Raw genomic sequence first — 6946 nt, 5'->3', positions numbered from 1 at the left:
GGTCACGGTTAGGTGACAAGGTTCCGCTTGAGGTTACTCGACTTTCGGGCACGGTTAGGTGTACCATATTTCGAGTCTTGGATACGATTTGGTATCGTTTGTCGAATCGGGTGTCGTCCATCCCGAGAGTCCGCGGAGTTTAGACTAGGACCGTATTATGATCGTCGTCCTACCAAGAGGTTGGAGTCTAGAGGGTTGTCTTGTTTGAGTCTATACTTTGTAATTGTCTTACATTTGAGTCGAGTTGATATGTGACAGTTTGACCTAATAATTCTTCTCTCATTGTGCTTTACCGTTCCTATTTTCTTGTGCCCACTAATCATGATTTTCTTAATACCGTAAGTATTTACTCTTATGCTTGTTTGCTTAACTAAATTCTTAATTACTTGCATTTTGACATATTGTGGTTGGGAGAACCCTGAGTTACTCCCCACTGACTGTGGCTTTCATATCTATTATGAATGACAGGTTTGTGATGAAGCTTAAGTGGGGAAGACCGTGTGAGCTAGCGAGTTCTTACCTCGGACCTTATTTAGTTATCACATAATAGACTCACCTACTTTTCGAACTTATGTTAATTCGTGGGATATCTTTTCCCCAATAAATAGGCTTGTGTTGTAAACTTAAACTTAACTATCTAAACTTACCTATCGTGTTGGTGATGCCTCGCGTTGGACTTCATTAGAAGCCTTAAAAGTTTTTAAAAATCTCGTATTTCCGCTGCGTTTTACTAGTTCTTTTATTTACCTCAACGAGGGGTGTCACATGTGACGTTTTTCCTTAGTCATGAAGTATGTTTTAGCAATTTTTACTAATTAAAGTCACTATTTATGTGATTTTTCATCAAAAATTCATAAATCATGCATAAAGACTTCATTATAGACAATTATTTTACACACATCTTGTAAAATTGCATGTGACAACATACTAAATTTCTATGACCAGATTCGAAATATAACTCATATTAACCTATTTTTCCATTTAAATTCGATTTTATCTTGAAAAATCCATATTTCGAGCATAAGAACTCATAAAATTATGAAACATTACAGGTCATCAAAATATAATATATGTGAAAACATATCCAAAAACCACTAGAAAAATCGAAGTTTAGCTAATTGTAGTCCAAAAATGACATTTTTATCATAAAATCACATTTTAATGCCATTATTATACAAAATGAACAATAAAAATCCATAAATTAACCAAAATATCTTACATACATTTTAGGACCTGAAAATTTAACATGCATAATAAATTTCGTGATATATCATAATAAACACAAATTTATAAGTTTTGTTTGTTAATCGTATAACTCGGAAAAACAATAACCGATTTGCATGCAAACAACCTAAGGCTCATGATACCGCTTGTTAGAAATTTATAATCTCATTATACTCACCATATTCATATATGTTATAATTAATTTAGTCATAAAATTAATTTAGATCTTATGCATGCAAACATGAATAAGGATAAAGAAGAAATCGTTTTCCTTACATTGAGATTTCGGATATATGGGCACAAATGAGTTCTCCTACTCACTTGTTCTTGAGCTTCCTAATATTGGATGAACAAGGATTCAAGCTTAGAATCCCTCCCAAGGAATTATACCCAAGATAACCTCTTAAAAATTAATATTATTAATACTAGAATAATATTAATTTAACTAAAACTTGACCCAAAACTATTGTTTTGTCCTCTTGGAATTTCGGTCAAGAGGGGAGGAATATTGGAGTAATTTATCTCTCCAAAATTCTTTTGTTTCTAGATGTGCAAGAATGAAATTATACACTAGTATGCATGTAGTGTATATTAGGAAAATATAGAGCAAAAGACCCTTCGCCTTGCACTAGGAAAACCGGGTAGGGGGGTGGTAATAGCCAATGCATGATCAAGATGCTCTTCACAAAAACAACTAGGTTTGCATGGCTATCCATTAGGTTAATGATTATGCTTTCCACTTAAAATAATCAACACAATATTTAGCCTAATACACCCTTCATTTCGGTCCATTTAAAGATAAAATGGGTTCCATTTTATCTTTGTCAATTTATCAATTTGTCACATGTCACAAGTCATGTAAAATTGTCATGCATTTTTAACATATTAAAAATCAACGTATTAATAAAAATATGTCATGTACAAAATCGACTTAGTAATTCACAATCACTTGTACCAAAACGGTTTACCAATTATAAATCACAACATCTTGTATTTATAATAAATTATTCATTCAGTTTTAATTGTTTCCGTAAACAACAATTTCATCTTAGTAATAAAACAATTCGATCACTTAGACTGTATCTTATTTAATCAAATTACAATGAGACACGTAAATATTACTTCCAAAATCGTCCGTCAATTTTAAGTAATTTAATCAACCCGTATCGTCATACGATCAATTAAATAATCAATTAAGAGTGTTACCCTTTAGGTATGACCTAAGGGGATCAACTGATCACCACCATCGCACGACAGTAATGTCCAACTCTAGTCAGCCAATCATTACCGATATGTGTGGACCAGTTGACTGTAAAAATACTTCCCACATGTATTCTTAAAATGAGACTTAAACATGTGATCATCATAATCGACAGTTGTGATCGTATTATTGTCGGAGGACACATATTCCAACATCAACCCCTTCTCAAACCTTAAGGCTAGATTCTCCTCACTCAGCCCCATATCCTCAGCGTATCTGGACTTCTCGTTAAACTTACGGTAATACTCAGCCACCGCCATATCAGATGTCATCTTAAACTCATCGAACTCCTCCCTCGGCTTACTCCTCACATGTTCCGGCACAAACTCACGTCTCATGGCTCTTCTGAACTCATCTCAAGGTATTGCAGGTAGTCCCTGCTTCATGTACATCTCCCTAGCACTCACCTTGACCTTATCCCACCACTCACATGCCGCTTCCCTCAAGTAGAACGCAGCTTGTTCTACTTTCAACTCATCCGGGCAGTGAACTAACTCCAGGATATTCTCCATCTCCCTATGCCAATTATCTAGTAGAATTGGCGCCCCAGTTCCCTTATACTCTTTCGGATTGAACCTAGCTATACGGATACTGATCTTGGAGTGATCAACCTCCTTATCCTTCCCCACTCTCTTTAAAGCTTCCGTAAGAGCATCTTGGTGCTCTAACATCTTTACTATGTCGTCAACCGTCATACTCTCAGCTCTAGCATACAAGGCGGTTTTCTTTGGCGACATCTTGTAACTATATAAGAGAAAGGTAGACATAAACACTCATACTATAACCCAAAACATGCATACGACCTATATAAAACCCACTCGATCAAGTCCCAAAACCCACTCGATCGAGTTGAGGCCACTCGATCGAGTGCCCCACCTACTCGATCGAGTGCCTCGACTCCAGAACCTGATCAGAACACTGCTCAAAAACATACTCGATCGAGCTGACTAGCCACTCGATCGAGCTGACACCACTCGATCGAGTGCCCCTACCTACTCGATCGAGTGCCCAAAAACACGCTTCTGCCCAGAAAACACAAAATTACCCACTCGATCGAGTCAGACCCACTCGATCGAGCCTCTCACCAACTCGATCGAGTGCCCTCCACTCGATCGAGTCATGCAGACTCGTATAACTACCCGCATGCTTATCTTTCCTTTCCTACTATACAATACAAGCTTTATATACCAACATGAAACAACAACAACTTGTATATATATAAACAACTCTTTATATACTCAAGCAAGATAACTTTACTTCCATATTTCTAGCATGCCACATTATAAAACAAACAACATGCCTCATTCATCCAATCATACAAGTCACATATCTATCAACATTTACTTCGTACCTCCTATCCTCCACATTCACACATCCAGCGTTCCACACCACATGTCACTATATAAATACTCACACAAGAAGATAACACATACGATCCCGACACGTACCCCATGTGACCGGTTCAAAATTGTAGGGCGAGTTCGCGACTTTAGGACGTCTCCCAAGCCTTTGCATTAGCTCCTACAACTTCTACCCCGGGTTCATTTTAATTTGACTCCCTATATTCATTAGATTCATTGGTTACAGGTTTCAGGATTGTCGCTCTGATACCACTTTGTGACACCCCCATACTCCAAGTGCCTTAGCAGGACCACTCAGGTATAGGAACGTCACCATCTCGGTTACCCAAGACAATGATAATCAAAAGACAATAAAGAAACGTATTTTAAAAGTAAATATAGTTTAAGTGATTACATGTATCAAACCAAAACTGTTAAATGAAATACAATCCCAAAACCAAAATTGTCTACTAGCAAAACTGAACAACTACAGACATCGTCTAATACAGCGGAAGACTCTTCTAATGCCAAGTGATGACTCATCCCAGCTAGCCCAAAAGCATCGTATCAAACATGCTCGCCATCCCCGAATGGATCACCACAGTTTTACAAAACAAACAACGGTGTCAGTACTAATTACACAATACAAACCAATATGAAACAAACGCCAAACAACTCAACCAACACATCAAAACCCCAGTCTCTATCACCAAACTCCACACAACTGACTACACACTAAAGTGTGTAGCCCCGCTGTACCCATCGCAATGCATACTCCACACCGCTAGTGGGGGACCGCAGCCGTTCCCACCTAAGCCCCGCTCATCTCCATCGAGCGATAAACCCATGTTCATTAATGTGCACATCCCTCCTGTGGCGGGTTCCACAGAAGGCGAATCAAGGGCGTGAAGCCACTCCCGCAAGTGAGTCCACTCAACCAGGGACGCACCCCGAAGACCACAGACAGATACAACATTAATCAACGATATTAATCAACAATACAACCAACAACCGTCACAACCACCAACAATATACTTTAACAATAATCACAATGAAACCACCAAACACATCATGTAATTAATACTGAGTAGGGAAACCCTACCTGGAATGCAATCACAGAATCAGACAATCTAGCAGCTGTCTCAAAACCTCTCTTCTAGGAACCCTCCTCATATACATACATTCATACAATTACTACCTTAACCATACAATCATAAAAAAACACCAAATCCCAAATTAGGGTTTAACCAACATTAACCAAATGCTATAAAAATGATACGTAGAACTTACCCTTGACGCAAGGATCACAACGGTATAAAGAACAAAGGAAACCGACACCTCTAGCTCCGGGATTTGCCAATAATGCGAATGAAACGAACAACGTAACTTGCAATCTCTCCTTTTTGTGTTTTTAGGTTTGTAAAAGTGTTTAGGAAAAAGATGACGGAGTATTATATATTAATCCGCATTATTAACAAACCCGTCGCAAATCACCCGATAACCAACTTACTCGATCGAGTAAGTCATGTACTCGATCGAGTGTCAAGGCTACTCGATCGAGTACCCTACAGGCAGACTACTGTTTCGTATACCAAACATACATACTCGACAGAGTAAGCCCCACTCGATAAAGTACCCAAAGACTCATAAAACCGTAGTATTATAATAGTCTTTTTACCTTGGTGGATCGCGTTATCATGTCAAAAAAAGTCTGGAATCCTGGATTACTAATTGGTGGAATACTAACAGATTGGAAACTTTTTTGAATGATATTAAAAAACAAAAAGTTTTCTAGAAAAATTCATGGAATTAGAAGAGCTACGCTTGTTGGACGAAATGGTAAAGGAATACCCGGAAACGCATCTACAAAAACTTCGTATCAGAATCCACAACGAAACGATTCAATTTATCAAGATGCATAATGAGGATTGTATCCATGTAATTTTCCAATTCTCGACAAATATAATATGTTTCTTTATTCTAAGCAGTTGTTCTATTCTGGCGAATAAAGAACTTATTCTTATTAATTTTTGGGTTCAGGAATTTCTATATAACTTAAGTAACACAATAAAAGCTTTTTCTATTCTGTTATTGACGGATTTATGTATTGGATTTCATTCGCCCCACGGTTGGGAACTAATGATTGGCTCTATCTACAAAGATTTTGGATTTGCTCATAATGATCAAATTATATCGGGTCTTGTTTCCACTTTTCCAGTCATTCTTGATACAATTTTTAAATATTGGATTTTCCACTATTTAAATCGTGTCCCATCACTTGTAGTGATTTATCATTCACTGAATGACTGAAAAGAAAAAAGATAATAAGGATATAAATAAAATTATAATGTTTTTTTTTTTTTTTACATAAACATAAGCAAACCATTCAAAATCATACTTTATCTTTCCATTTTTAACTATCCAAGGCAAGCCGATCTTTCTACATTCCATTAATATTCTTTCTTATTTCAGTAAATTAAGTTTAAAGAAGTAAATAGCAGAATCGCGGATAGGAAACTATACTAGCAACCTACCCAATTTATTGTAGAAATTTTCGGGATAAATGATTGGACCATGCAAATGCAAACTATAAATACTTTTTCTTGGATAAGAGAACAGTTTACTCGATTCGTTTCCGTCTCGCTCATGATATATATATAATGACTAAGCCCTTCAGTTCAAATGCGTATCCCATTTTTGCCCAACAAGGCTATGAAAATCCGCGAGAGGCAACTGGGTGCATTGTATGTGCCAATTGCCATTTAGCTAACAAGCCCGTGGATATTGAGGTTCCCCAAGTGATTCTTCCGGATACTGTATTTGAAGCAGTTTTTCGAATTCCTTAGATATGCAATTAAAACAAGTTATTGCTAACGGCAAGAAAGGGGGATTGAATGTCGGGGATATTCTTATTTTACCTGAGGGATTTGATTTTAGCCCCAGCCGATCGTATTTCTCCGGAGATGAAAGAAAAGGTCGGAAATCTTTCTTTTCAGAGTTACCATCCCAATAAAAAAATATTATTGTGATAGGTCCTGTTACTGATCAAAAATATAGTGAAATCACCTTTCCTATTCTTTCCCCGGACCCTGCTACTAAGAAAGATATTTACTTTTTAAAT

Source organism: Silene latifolia, chromosome 4 (assembly GCF_048544455.1).
Source record: "Silene latifolia isolate original U9 population chromosome 4, ASM4854445v1, whole genome shotgun sequence".
In the NCBI taxonomy this organism is placed as follows: Eukaryota; Viridiplantae; Streptophyta; class Magnoliopsida; order Caryophyllales; family Caryophyllaceae; genus Silene; species Silene latifolia.
Note: the sequence above shows the minus strand (reverse complement) of the source record.